This window comes from Danio rerio, chromosome 8, assembly GCF_049306965.1.
Source record: "Danio rerio strain Tuebingen ecotype United States chromosome 8, GRCz12tu, whole genome shotgun sequence".
In the NCBI taxonomy this organism is placed as follows: Eukaryota; Metazoa; Chordata; class Actinopteri; order Cypriniformes; family Danionidae; genus Danio; species Danio rerio.
The window spans coordinates 64281861-64296192 of record NC_133183.1 but is presented as its reverse complement, the minus strand read 5'-3'; the positions used below and the strand labels follow the sequence as shown (position 1 = coordinate 64296192).

Below are 14332 nucleotides of genomic sequence, written 5' to 3'. Positions count from 1 at the left end.
CACACACACACACACACACACACACACACACACACACACACACACACACATTCTGCTTGTTTAATGTGCAGTAACGCATCATTGTCCAGCAGATGGCAGTAAAAACCAGATGAAGAACTCAAGCGTGTGTGTTCATGCACAGAACAAACCGAGAAGAGGAGGAAGAGGAGGAGGAGGAAGAGGAGGAGGAGGAGGTATTTAAATAAATCATCAGATCAAATAACTCAGCAGGCTCATGATCTCTTCAGCTCTGCAGGAATTCAGATATAAGCACTTTCAGCTGATAATCCTCCGGTCAGGCCATCATCACACTCAACACACACAACTGGAGAAGGTGAAGACGCGCGCGCGCGCGCGTGTGTGTGTGTGTGTGTGTGTGTGCGTGCGTGCGTGCGTGCGTGCGTGTGTGTGTGTGTGTGTGTTTACGCTAAACACTCTGTGTACACTCCTCTAAATAATGTGCTTTAAACCTGTGATATCCATACAGAAACACAATACAGTCCCAGTGAAACATATTTTACACCATTTAATCTGACATATTTATCAAACGCACACAGTCCCTGAGGAAAACACACATCTCCATGTTGCATGTATACACACACGCAGTGGTGTGGGAAAGTGTTTGCCCCCTTAATGATGCATCACTGTCGCATGTTTGTCACACTTTAATGTTTCAGATCATCAAACTAATGTGAATATTAGTCAAGGAGAACAGCAGTAAACACATGCTGCAGGTTATTATTGAAGGTTTTACTGTATTATTAATGGGAGACTGTGTGACGACAGGGTTTGCCCCCTAAACCTGATAACAACAGAACTAACTCTGTCCCACTGGTGTCTGCAGATTTGCTGTAATCCAGACATCATTTCAGAGATTTTCAACAAGAGCTGCTTTTTATTAAGTTGGTTTTATATTCACACATTGGGTCATTTAGCAGTCTCTATATTGTTTAGCATTGTTACTTTAAATATTGGATGGGCATTAGCATGCACTTTCATAGTCATTGACTGATTTCACTATTTAACATTAGCAAAGTAAACTTTTCTGACGTTACATTATTAAGTAGAAAGTCTGAATGTGCAAATATAAAACCAACTTTACCTCTATCTGCTCTTTTAAAGTCATTCCACAGAATCTCAATTGGATTTAGGTCTGGGCTTTGACTAGGCCACTCCAAAGTCTTCATTTTGGATTTCTGTGGCCATTCAGATGTGATCCGGAACATTAAAGTGTGGAAAACATGCAAAAAATAGGGGGCAAACACTTTTTCACACTGCTGTTTTAACACATATATGTCAGCATAATGTTTACGGGCACCAGAAGCTGTGAAAACGTGTGAAAAAGGGGCCAAGATCAAATATTTAAATGTGTTTCTGACATTTATTTAAATGTAAATTCAGTTCGAGTTGACTTTTGCATGGAGCTTTCACTGGAATTATCATCATGAAGCAGCTTCACTGAAGGAGCAGATGATTACAGCAGACCTCAGAGGTATTCAGCTGTGGTGGTTCCTCATATCGCTCAGGCTGTCTGGCGTCTGTATGGGTATCGGTGTGGCAACAGTTGTTAAGGTTTCTTCTTCATTCATCGTCAATGTTTAGTTTAGACGGCAAATGAAATGAAAGCATGACTGATGTGTGTCCTGAGCAGTGATCAGCCAGTCAGTCTCCGCTTCATCACTATCCTAACATCCATCAGAGCTTTCAGAGCACACATGCACGTCTGTCCCTCTACAGGGTCCGTCTGCTCTGCTGTGTGTCTCTGCTGGAGTCGGGCCTGCGCTGCTTTCCTGCTGTTGTTTTCCGCTCTGCTGTTCGTGTCAGTGTTTGTGTTCAGGTTTAGCTCAAAGTGTCACACACACACACACACACCTGTCTATTACAGCAGGTAAACACTGCGTCACACACAACCTGATGCTGAAGACCTGCAAGACAACACACACACATGATGGAGACAGACACACACACGTATTCACATACAGACACATGATGGAGACACACACACATGTATTCACATACAGACACACACACACACACACACACACACAAACACACACACACACACACACACACACACAGCTGAAGCATCTGTTTTTCTGTGCAGCAGCAGAGACGTAATGGAAAACATTAGTGTGAACGGATGCCTCTCTATCTTACCGAGACCACACACACTCACACTGAAACACACACACTGATACACACGCTCCCCACGGCTCTGTCCAATTACAGCTTCCTGTCCGCCCACTCTGTGCTAATGGAGCAGAGGCTGGCGGGGGAGAGCCGGCGCATCGATCCCACACACGGGAGCCTGTGATTGGGCAGCGCAGTCAGGAAAGCCTGGGGACTGGAGGAGCAGCAGCAGGCCCAACCACTGGAGGACTGAGCCCTACACACACACACACACACACACATATCAACACATGCGTTTACAAACACACACAGATACACTCACCCACACAAACAATCTCATGTAAACACTCACACACACACTCAGTCTCTCTCACACATGCACACACACCCACTCAAACATTCACACAAGCACACACACATATGCAAACACACAAACACATTCACAAATATGCACGTTAACACACACAAACCACACACACACACTCATACACACACACAAAAGCACACACGCACACTCATACAATCATACCACCACACACAGAAACACACTCACTCACTCATACACAATCACACACCCACGCAAACACTCACACAAACACTCTCACACACACACATATTCATAAACACACACACACACGTTCACACACACACACACACACACACACACACACACACACACATATTTCTATTCATGAACACACATTTACAAACACACACACACAAATACACTCACCCACACAAACATTCACATGTAAATACCAACACACACATGCGAAAGCTCACCCACAAAAACCGCACACACACACACAGAAACACATTTTCACAAACACACACACACACTCAGAGTCATGGGTATTGGGATTACAATGACTCAGAGTTTGCGAACGGAGAAACTCCACTGATTCCCAACACACACACACACACACACTTCACAGAAGACCCTCTGCGCTTTACACACTCTTTCACCGTCTTATTTAATTGAATCTTTCATCTTATTTTTACACCATTTGTTCATCTGAGGACGTCCCCACGCTCACACACACACACACTGCAGAAACAGAACTGGAGGGTTTCCACAGCAGATGAGTGTTTCCTTAAAGAGTGAAGATTTCCTGAAGAGACACACACTTATGCATACACACACACACACAAATACTAAATTTGGGGCGGCACGGTGGCTCAGTGGTTAGCACTGTTGCCTCACAGCACTTAGCTCTCTCGTTCGAGTCTCGGCTGGGTCAGTTGGTGTTTCTGTGTGGAGTTTGCATGTTCTCCCCGTGTTGGTGTGGGTTTCCTCCGGGTGCTCCGGTTTCAGTCCAAACACATGCGCTATAGGGGAACTGATCAACTACACTGGTCGTAGTGTATGAGTGTGTGTGAATGAGTGTGTATGGGTGTTTCCCAGTACTGGGTTGCAGCTTTAAGGGCATCTGCTGTGTATATGCTGGAATAGTGGGCGGTTCATTCTGCTGTGGACACAACTGATAAATAAGGGACTGAGCTGAAGGGGAATGAATAATTCAGATTGCGGTGGACACGCTGAGGCTGCAGGGTCACTCCAGGCTTTAAGGTTTGTCTAGTGAGTGTGGAGTGAGCTCTGACTCTAGCGTTGATTTCAGAAATCAACATTAGATGTGTGAGGGCAGATCAGGGCTGAAGCGGTCAGGAGAAACACAGACACATGAGAAACCCACAGAAAACTCCAGAAGGAAACAATCGAGGCCAAGACACCCTGAAGAAGAGAGCGGCAGGTTCAGGAAAAGCACATGATCAGAACACACTGCAGGAGCGCTGCTTCATACACTCCTGATTCAGCACGTCTGCATTCAGCTGGTGTTGAGCTGCGTATGAGGCGCTTTATAATGCTGTGTGTTTGTGCACAGAGACCTGCTGATGATGATGATGATGAAGATGCTGGAGGTGTAACAGCAGGCTGTCATACGGGTGTCTGTGGTGCTTCATTAAGGTAAGAAAGACCTGTAATTACTGAGACACGCTAATGAGCTTGTGTGCAGAGTAAGATCTGGCCCACACACACACACACACACACTTTAAATACACTGAAAAATGCAGTGTCATTACAGGCTGCACATAAAGAAATCTGACATGAAGGTGTCCAAGACTCATTGTAAGGTTGATATTGTGTGTGACTGTACTGTTGGGATGATTGTGTGTGGGAATGGCAGCTGTGTTAAATATGATAAACCAATCACAAGCATTGATGAATACAGCAGAGTGCACACGCACACACACTCACACACATGAGCTAAAAGCAAAATAAACTGATTTATGCTAATCCAGCTGTGTTCTGGTATATATAAATGGAATAATCAAGTGTAAATTAGCACTGTATAGTCTTCATCCTCTATCACAGGGGTTCCCAAACTCTTCAGCTCATGACCCCCCCGAAACTACAGTGCCAGTGACTCAGTTATCCATTAATTTACTTTCCGATTAGTCACTTTATTAATCTATGTCGCCACAGCGGAATGAACCGCCAACTTATGCAGCATATGTTTTGTGCAGCGAATGCCCTTCCAGCTGCAACCCATCACTGGGAAACATACACACACACACACTTATACACTACTGTCAGTTTAGTTCAGGGGTCACCAATCTCGGTCCTGGAGGGCCAGTGTCCCTGCAGGGTTTAGCTCCAACTTGCTTCAACACACCTGCCTGGGTGTTTCAAGTACACCTAGTAAGAGCTTGATCAGCTTGTTCAGGTGTGTTTGATTAGGGTTGGAGCTAAAATCTTCAGGACACCGGCCCTCCAGGAACAAGTTTGGTGACCCCTTGGTTTAGTTGATCAGTTCCCCTATAGTGCATGTGTTTGGACTGTGGGGGAAACCGGAGCACCCGGAAGAAACCCACACCAACACGGGGAGAACATGCAAACTCCACACAGAAACACCAACTGACCCAGCCGGGACTCGAACCAGCGACCTTCTTGCTGTTGCTAGCCACTGAGCCACCGTGCCGCCCCAGTTTGAGTTTGGTGTACTGTAATCAGCTGTGTGCAGCAGCTCTGTGTTTGCTCCTTCATTAGTCTCTCTGCTTTAGTTTCTGCTAGTCTTACCTCAGTATTCAGCTCAGGATTGCACAGACTGTGGATGGAAAGGTCAGGACCTCCTCCATCGGCTCGTCGTGACTTCACCATGAAGACCTGCATGTTAATGAGTCCAGTGTTCCTCATTAGCATATCTGACGACAGCCACTCAGAGTCAGAGAACGGGACTCATTTACATACAGCAGCGCGGGATCACACTAACTGCTGTTGTGTTGCAGCTCTTGTCTATTCTGGTAATCAGCACTCTCTCCAGCTCGGTCATGGTCATTGTTTTAGTGTTGGCATCAGTGTGTTAGTCTTTAGGATCTCTATAATCTAATGTTGTAAACAACCTGATGTAAACATCTACAGTCTGCAGTTTGCCTCTTTTTCCTTAATGCATCTGGGATTTTTCTGTCGTCTCCTCATACTTCAGTTTCTCATCAAATCGTCTGACCAATCAAATGCTCTCTAGTGTCTGACATGCCCCGCCCCCTTCTTCTTGTTGGCTTGAAAAAAAACTGTGGGAAAACTAAACACTATTGGCTGTTTTTTTCAAGGGGAGGAGCTACTCTATGCCCCGCCCTCTCCGTTTATGAAACATCCTGATTAATGTTTTCTGAAAAGCGTATCGGTCTGTCCTCGTCTCCGTCCTAAAGCTGCTGCGCTTTTCCAGATAAGCTCAATCATATGAGGTGTGTATATGAGATTAAAGCGACTGAACTCTGCTTAGTTCTGCTCTGATTATCTCACTGGAGCTCATCAGCTGTTTCTGTTTTAATATGTGCACAACAGATCCCAATTATCCTCGTAGCTGTCACGGCCCGCCTCACACTTCATGCTTTTGCTATTAAATCCCAAGCTAATCAGGACAAACTATATACTGTATCATTGGAAAGACTTCTGAATTTGTATTTTATTGATTGATTTGTTTTTGTTATGTAGAGTAATAGATTAAAACAGATTGTCTGTCACCCTACAATGTGTGGGAGTGTTTATGGTTACGTTTTAAACCATAATATTGTAGCTAAACATAAAGCGACCATGACAAAACTAGACATCATTTAAAGTTGAACATGTCTAGTTTTCATATCTGGTGACTGAATTCTGATAGATATTACTGAGCAGCTGTTATTTATTAATTTGCATCAAGAATACTCATCATTAGAGTCGCGAAGCATTACTTTGCTACAGCAATCCACATGTAAAAATAGATTTTAAATGTTTTTTAGAGGCTAAATTCCAGCAAACTGCACACACTACTGTAGAATGTTATGATTACTTTACAAATATTCTCAAAAGTATAAAAACATATGGTTCATATTCCCTTAAATATGAAGGGCGCTCTTGTATAGTCACCAATGTAAACTGGAGATGACCTGGTGGTCATGTCTGGTACTGCAGCGAAACAAAATCATTCAGCGAAAGCTCATTTTTAAGATATCAACTTCACATTTGGACTCTAATTTGCTCAGATATTTAGCTTTGATTAGGCTAAAACTTTAAAATACATAATGTATGTAAAATATTAAAATAAACATTTATTTATTTATTAATTTATTGTTGTCATAAATGCACATATATTTTATTTTATTCAACTTTTTAAAACTTTTCTCACTTCAGCTACAATCTGACATCTGTCTTCTTAAAAAATGAGCTTCAAAATCTGCACCAAAGCATTGAAGATTATAGCAACACTTTAACCTGAACAGGTCATTTTCATGTCTATGTTAAAAAGGTGTGGGCTAAAACTAAAGCTAAATAGCCGAACAAATTATAGTCCTAATTTAAACTTGATATCTCAAAAAGGATTTTTCAGTGAGATTTTGTTTGGCTGCAATACCAGACATGACCACCAGGTGATCTCCAGTTTACATTGGTGACCTTACAAGAACATATCCATGTTAAAAATGTGTGGGCAGCAACTTTGAATATCCTGATCCATGCACACTCATTGCAATTTTTATGGTGAGCCAATCATATTTAAACACCCTTGTGTACACAGTGGCCAAAAACAATCTTGCTGCGCATTCTAAATACATATATATATATATAAATATTACAGAAATGTCAGTCATGAGTATCTCTCCAAATGGCGGTGGACAGCGGTGTGATGATGTCTTTGTTAGTTGTGTAATGAAATGTGCTCCCCGCGCTGCAGTGGTAATTGACTGTTGTGAGATGTGCTAATAAGCAGAATGAGAGCGTCTGACCTTCAGCTCTGCCACATTGGCTGAATTCCCCGTCTAATTCCATCATCAGTGTCGTTTAAACACGTCCTCCATCAGCCTGGCCAATTAAAACACTCTTCATCTGGAGCTGCTCATCTGTAAACAGCTATCGCTCCAATGATGAATGGATTCCTGTCTCCTTACTCAAACATGCCTCCATTAATTGCTGGATTACGGCCTACTATTATAGTGAGACGTCCACCGCATCAAATATCACTGCAGGAAGGGTTTTCTAACAAACCCTATCAATAACAGTGAGGGAGAGCTCACATGCTTCTGCTCATTATTTATTAAATGATTGCATTTATCACTTTAAGAATAGTGCTCCTTAATCAACAGTGAAACCTTAAGTAAGCCAGAGTTAGCCTCAAAGACATACTGTAGTAGTGAACTGATTAACTGTGTTAAATACTGTACTGTACTGTAGCTCTTACTGCAGTAAACTGTGCTCTGTTGCAGTATAACACACCTTATAGTTACAGAAAACTACAGTGTTTGCTCATTTGTTCATATTACTGTAGTTGTTGTGATACCATAGCAACTGCAGAATCACCACAACAGATCAATTACTATAGTTGTTGTGTTACCATAGCAACTGTAGAATCACCACAACAGATCAATTACTATAGTTGTTGTGTTACCATAGCAACTGTAGAATCACCACAACAGATCAATTACTGTAGTTGTTGTGTTACCATAGCAACTCTGGAATCACCCCAGTAGATCAATCACTAGAGTTGTTGTGTTACCATAGCAACTCTGGAATCACCCCAGTAGATCAATCACTAGAGTTGTTGTGTTACCATAGCAACTCTGGAATCACCACAACAGATCAGTTCAGGTGCTTTACTGTAGTATAGATTAAAACACTACAGTATTTACTGTAAATGACTGTAGTATTTCAGTGTGTAGAGTGTAACAGTGGTGTCCATGTCCAAAGCTCTTGTTGCAGGACTGCGTGACTAATGTTTATGATAAAGAGATAAGAAGCCAGACTATTGAATTAAAGGCACAGCTCACTCAGAAATGTCCATTCTGTCAGCATTTACTCTCCCTTTACTTGTCTGAAACGTTCATTCTTCTGCTGAACACTAATAGCAGATATTCTGAAGAATGTTGGAAACCTGTAACCATTGACCTCAAAACTATTTGTTTTTTCTGCTGTGGAATGGTTACAGGTTTCCAGCATTCTTCAGAGTCTCTTCTTCAGTGAGAGAAACTCATAAATGTTTGTAAACACCTGAGGGAGAGTAAACAGTGAGAGTCCACATGTAAAAAGAAAAGTTAACAAAATCCATAAACATTAGCAACAACCGCTGACCGACTGCACAGCAAGCCCAGAGAACAGAAGCGCACATAGGCGCGGGTGTCCCTGAGGCTCCTCCCCCTTCTGCACCTGCAGCAGGTGTGGATGAGGGCAGGTGTTTCTGCAGGCCTGATGATGGAAGCACCTGATGCTTCACTGACACCTGAGGATGAAGTGTGTGAGAGATGTGAACGCAGCGCTGCAGGTATAGCTCACCTCTCTGACATTTATAACACACCTGAGCTCCTCATGACATGCCTGAGCACTGCAACACATACTCTTACTCTGAGTTTCTGACGTCTTTCCTGTTCATACAGCTAAAGGTTCTGAAACCAAGAAGCATTATACAGACGAGCACTGAATATAGTGCTGTTTGAGAAATAATGAGTCAGAATGAAGAGCGGCTTCATTAACACAAGCAGAATAATCTGACATAGGGGACGCAGACTCATCTCACTTTCCTTCTGACATCAGATTATGTTACAACACAATAATAGTGCTTGTCTACTTCTAGAAAATACTTCTTGATTTAAGAGTTTGTAGATATTTGGACTAGAAGCAAGACAAAAACTCTCAGTATTTTGCCGTGTGTCTGTATTTAATGCAGGATATTCTGCTTTTCTGATGCAAATCACCATGATGTGCACCCATACTGTGCATTCTGCTGGCCAAGAAGGATTTAGCAAATGACTTTTGGATTGAACTCCATTAGAAACTGCATTTGGACAGCAATTAAATCCCCACAGGAGCTCTGTGTTTGTCGAAAAACAGTGGCTTATTCACTGGGGAGAGAAACACACAGTCACCTGTACATCCCCCTGAGGAAGGATGCAGCCATCCCACATGTGTGTGTGTTCCTCAGCAGCAGAAGTGCTCATGGTAAACTCAGAGTGTGGTGAATGAAGGAGCACAACACATCATTTATTACAGTCCTACTGGCTTAAATAATAAAGGATAAACTCCAGAATATAGTGTGATCAAGACTGTCAGAAAGAGGAAAACAGTAGTGTGAGACCAGAAGAGAGAACATCAGCCTGCCTGTCCTGCACACACAGAGGCAGTAACTCATATGCAGTTTGATGCAGAGCTGATATTATACATACATAAATACTTATAAATGTCCAAATGTTTAGTTAAAAATCTAAATATTAAATCACTGAAGGGTTTAAGATGCTGTTGACCATTAAATGCTTGATGACAGAGCTTCAGACATCAGGTTTGCATTGGTAGAGGCCGGGCTGGAGAAGTGCTCAGTAAAGCTCTTTGAACTGGCTCTGGCTGCGGCGGCTTTGATCTGGACACCTTCAGCAGCTCCTGATGATTAAAATCAAACAGCGGAGAGCAGATTTACACACGCAAATCAAGCCTGATCCTCTCTGATGGCTGCCGTTGCAGAGATATTCTGAATTATTTACGCTTTAGTGAAGAACCTGATCATTATTGTGGGAATACTGAGGCTTTAAAGTCACCATTAAATCAAAATTCACCATTATTATTGTATATCAATATAGTAGAGCGTGATAAGATTTATTTATCAAATATCATAACCTTCACCCCTCACAACAACTCTCCCTTCACTTCTGGTCACATGGAATGCTTTAGGGCAGGGCTTTCAGTCCTTTAGGGTGGGGCCATCAGTGCCTTTAGGGCGGGGTTATCAGTCCTTTAGGGTGGGGCCATCAGTGCCTTTAGGGCGGGGTTATCAGTCATTTAGGGTGGGGCCATCAGTGCCTTTAGGGCAGGGTTATCAGTCATTTAGGGTGGGGCCATCAGTGCCCTCTAGGGCGGGGTTATCAGTCCTTTAGGGTGGGGCCATCAGTGCCTTTAGGGCGGGGTTATCAGTCATTTAGGGTGGGGCCATCAGTGCCTTTAGGGCGGGGTTATCAGTCATTTAGGGTGGGGCCATCAGTGCCCTCTAGGGCGGGGTTATCAGTCCTTTAGGGTGGGGCCATCAGTGCCTTTAGGGCGGGGTTATCAGTCATTTAGGGTGGGGCCATCAGTGCCCTCTAGGGCGGGGTTATCAGTCCTTTAGGGTGGGGCCATCAGTGCCTTTAGGGCGGGGTTATCAGTCATTTAGGGTGGGGCCATCAGTGCCCTCTAGGGCGGGGTTATCAGTCCTTTAGGGTGGGGCCATCAGTGCCTTTAGGGCGGGGTTATCAGTCCTTTAGGGTGGGGCCATCAGTGCCTTTAGGGCGGGGTTATCAGTCATTTAGGGTGGGGCCATCAGTGCCCTCTAGGGCGGGGTTATCAGTCCTTTAGGGTGGGGCCATCAGTGCCTTTAGGGCGGGGTTATCAGTCATTTAGGGTGGGGCCATCAGTGCCTTTAGGGCGGGGTTATCAGTCCTTTAGGGTGGGGCTATCAGTGCCTTTAGAGTGAGGCTTGTCAATGCCTTTAAGGTGGGGCTATCATTGCTTTTAGGGTGGGGCTATCAATTCTTTTTCAGGGTGAGATTATAATACTCTTTAGGGTTCACCCCCGCTAATAAACACAAAGCACACACAACCCTGCAGAAACTGTTCATTAGCAGATACTGTGACTGTGTAGAGTTGCACAACAGGTGCTGAGAAAACAAGCCAGAGTCGGTCCAAATATGAGAGTTTCAGGACTCTGAACTAGTGTGTTGAAGCCCTTCATCTGAAAACAGTGTGCGTGTGCATGTGTGCGCGTGCGTGCGTGTGTGTGTGTGTGTGTTAGACCTAATGGGGTTATTGACCTCCATCCAGTAAGAGTCTTCTACTCTTGTTTTTACCTGTCCCGAAGGTAAAGCAGGAGATGAGAAGCAGCCGCTGAAGTGCAGATCTGCTGTTGTTTGTCTTGTTTGGAAGGAAGATGAATGAGCCGGCTGTTTTATTAATACACACACACATTACACTAACACTCCTGCTTATTAAAACACTGGAACCTGCTGTCAGGATTAGCTGAAGAGGAGCATTAGTGCTGAGAGAGTCGGACAGAGTGATTCACGATGCGTCTATTATTATACAGGCAGTATTAAAGTACTGAAATGAATCACGGTTATTTACTTTAGTTTTCAGTTCTCTTCAATAGTTCTTTATTAGTTTAATGTTCCCAGGAATGGCGACGCAGTGGCGCAGTAGGTAGTGCTGGCGCCTCACAGCAAGAAGGTCGCTGGTTTGAGCCTCGGCTGGGTCAGTTGGTGTTTCAGTGTGGAGTTTGCATGTTCTCCCTGCATTCGCGTGGGTTTCCTCCGGTTTCCCCCACAGTCCAAAGCCATGCGGTACAGGTGAATTGGGTAGGCTAAATTTTCCATAGTGTATGAGTGTGTGTGGATGTTTCCCAGAGATGGGTTGCGGCTGGAAGGGCATTCGCTCTGTAAAACATTTTGGAATAGTTGGCGGTTCATTCCGCTGTGGCGGCCCCGGCTGAATAAAGGGACTAAGCTGAAGGAAAATGAATGAAACACTCGTCACTACAGCGTTCACTCCCAAACGGCGCATCATACTGCGGCAGTTCAGTCGCTGTTTTTTGGGAAACTCACTCCTGCTCATTGAAGTGTTCATCACTAATGGCGTCGCGAGTGTTCTCTGTTCTCTTCAAGCATTGAGCTGGTCAGACCCTGGAGAGCCGCTCTCCACAGGACACACACACACACTGCTCAGAGTCGCTCTAATATCCCTGAGGGGCAAGGATCTGTCCTATATAGAGCACACCTGACCATCTGTGCATCTCTGAATACTCACTGATTCAGTCCATTCTATGTGTCCAGCAAGGGAATACGTTTAGGGTCCTTGTGGACATATTCATGAGAACTCTTCATTAAATGTAAAACACTTAGAGCGCCTAGAAGATTCTAGGATTGGATTGGGAAAATGAACCCTTAATATATTAACCCTGACCCTAACTTTAATAAAAGAGTTTTGAATTGTAACACAAATGATGTGAAGTTTTCTCTTACAGTGATGTCTGCGTGTGTATTTAGGGACATTTAGCCTTTCAAATGTGAACTAAAGACTCCACTCTCAGCATTTCTGACCGCCTCCACCTCCTGAATCACACATTCAGCTTCAGTTTTCATCCACATCACCTGAGAGCAGCAGATAATAACTGGAGCATGTGTGAAAGTGTCAGAAGGTGGATTTCTCTGCTGGATCATCTGCTGATCTGCATCAATCATCACCAATACTGCAGAAGACCTACTGGAACCAGCATGGACCAAGATTCTCACAGAAATAAGTCAAGTTTGGTGAAGGAGACATCATGGTTTGGGGTCATTCAGTATGGAGAGATCTGCAACATCAACAGCCTGAGGTATCAAGACATCTGTGCTGCCCATTACATTACAAACCACAGGAGAGGGACAATTCTCCAGCAGGATAGTGCTCCTGCTCATACTTCAGCCATCACATCAAAGCTCCTGAAGGTCAAGCTGCTCCAGGATTGGCCAGCCCAGTCACCAGACATAAACATTATTAAGCTGATGAAGGAGGAGGTGTTAAAGATGAACACACAGACTCTTGATGAACTCTGAAGGCTTTCTTCTTCATTCCAGATGACTTTATTAATCAGTGATGTGAGTCATGTCAGAGATGTATGGATGCAGTCCTCCAAGCTCATGATGGAGTCAGACACAATCTTCATTCTGTCTCCACTGCAGCAGGACTTTATATTCTATACTGGACATTATTTCTGTTCAGTGATGAGACTTTAGTCTGAGCAGAGTCAGAGCGCACTGTCCTCATCAAATCAGTCAACATCAAGACATGATCAGATTTATTGAGCTCAAATCAGCAGAATCTAGAGGCCTTCACCTTTCATAGAGACACTTCTGACACCAGATCAGCAACTAGAAGAGCAGTTATTATCTGTGTTCCTAAATCTTGAATAGGCCACAAGACGTCTGTCAGGCAGTGTATTAAGTCTGATTTTCGTCTTGTTTGTGTGTTGACTCTTCTAAATGAAATAATTATTTGCATGGAACATCTATTTTCCGAATCAGAAGAAATAATATGATGAAAATACAGAGAACTGTGTTAGACGCACCGTGTGGAGCCGGCTCCGTCAAGCACAACATGATGGAAACATCCCACATTGGATTTAAAGACGAATGATGTTGTGTAGTGTTGTGTTATGTCCGAGATGTTGTTGTCTTTGTGTGGAGGATGCATAATGCTTCTGTTGTGTGTGCACTGAAAAGGAAAATAGCAGCCATTCAGATTCACTATGGTAACTCGCCTGCCGTTGTTTTCCACACACGACCACTGACGGCAGCCGTGATGATTAGCGTTACAGCCTGTCATGCACTCAGAGTTTGTGTCATGTTTTGAGTCTAAATATCTTAAACAACTCTTAAGAAGCATTTTCTAGACACGCACAACATAGTGTGTCATTTTCAGAACTAATGAGTCAAGAATAAACAAGCAAACAGGATTACTCTGCTTCCCCCATTGGCAGATTATTGCGCTGGTCTGACGGGGACTCTTCACAGTACGGCTGTATGGTAATGCTTAGCATGAAATCCAGTGAAAAACACATCTGCTAATCGGTAATCTTTGTTAATGTCACTTATATTGATGTGTTCATTATTACATAATATATTCATTAAGCCTGATTAGTTATGGTTAACGGTAACTCTTTATTTTGATGCTGCATTTGAG

At 43.6% G+C, this 14332-nt stretch overlaps 1 long non-coding RNA gene across 1 annotated transcript; it reads left to right on the top strand.

Annotated features, from left to right (window-relative positions):
- The first annotated feature begins 111 nt into the window (after window positions 1-111).
- On the top strand, window positions 112-14106 carry LOC141375949 (uncharacterized). The gene is made up of 3 exons (XR_012384824.1): window positions 112-334; window positions 4014-4096; window positions 12636-14106. It is a non-coding gene; the product is annotated as an uncharacterized lncRNA (long non-coding RNA).
- The last annotated feature ends 226 nt before the right edge of the window (window positions 14107-14332 follow it).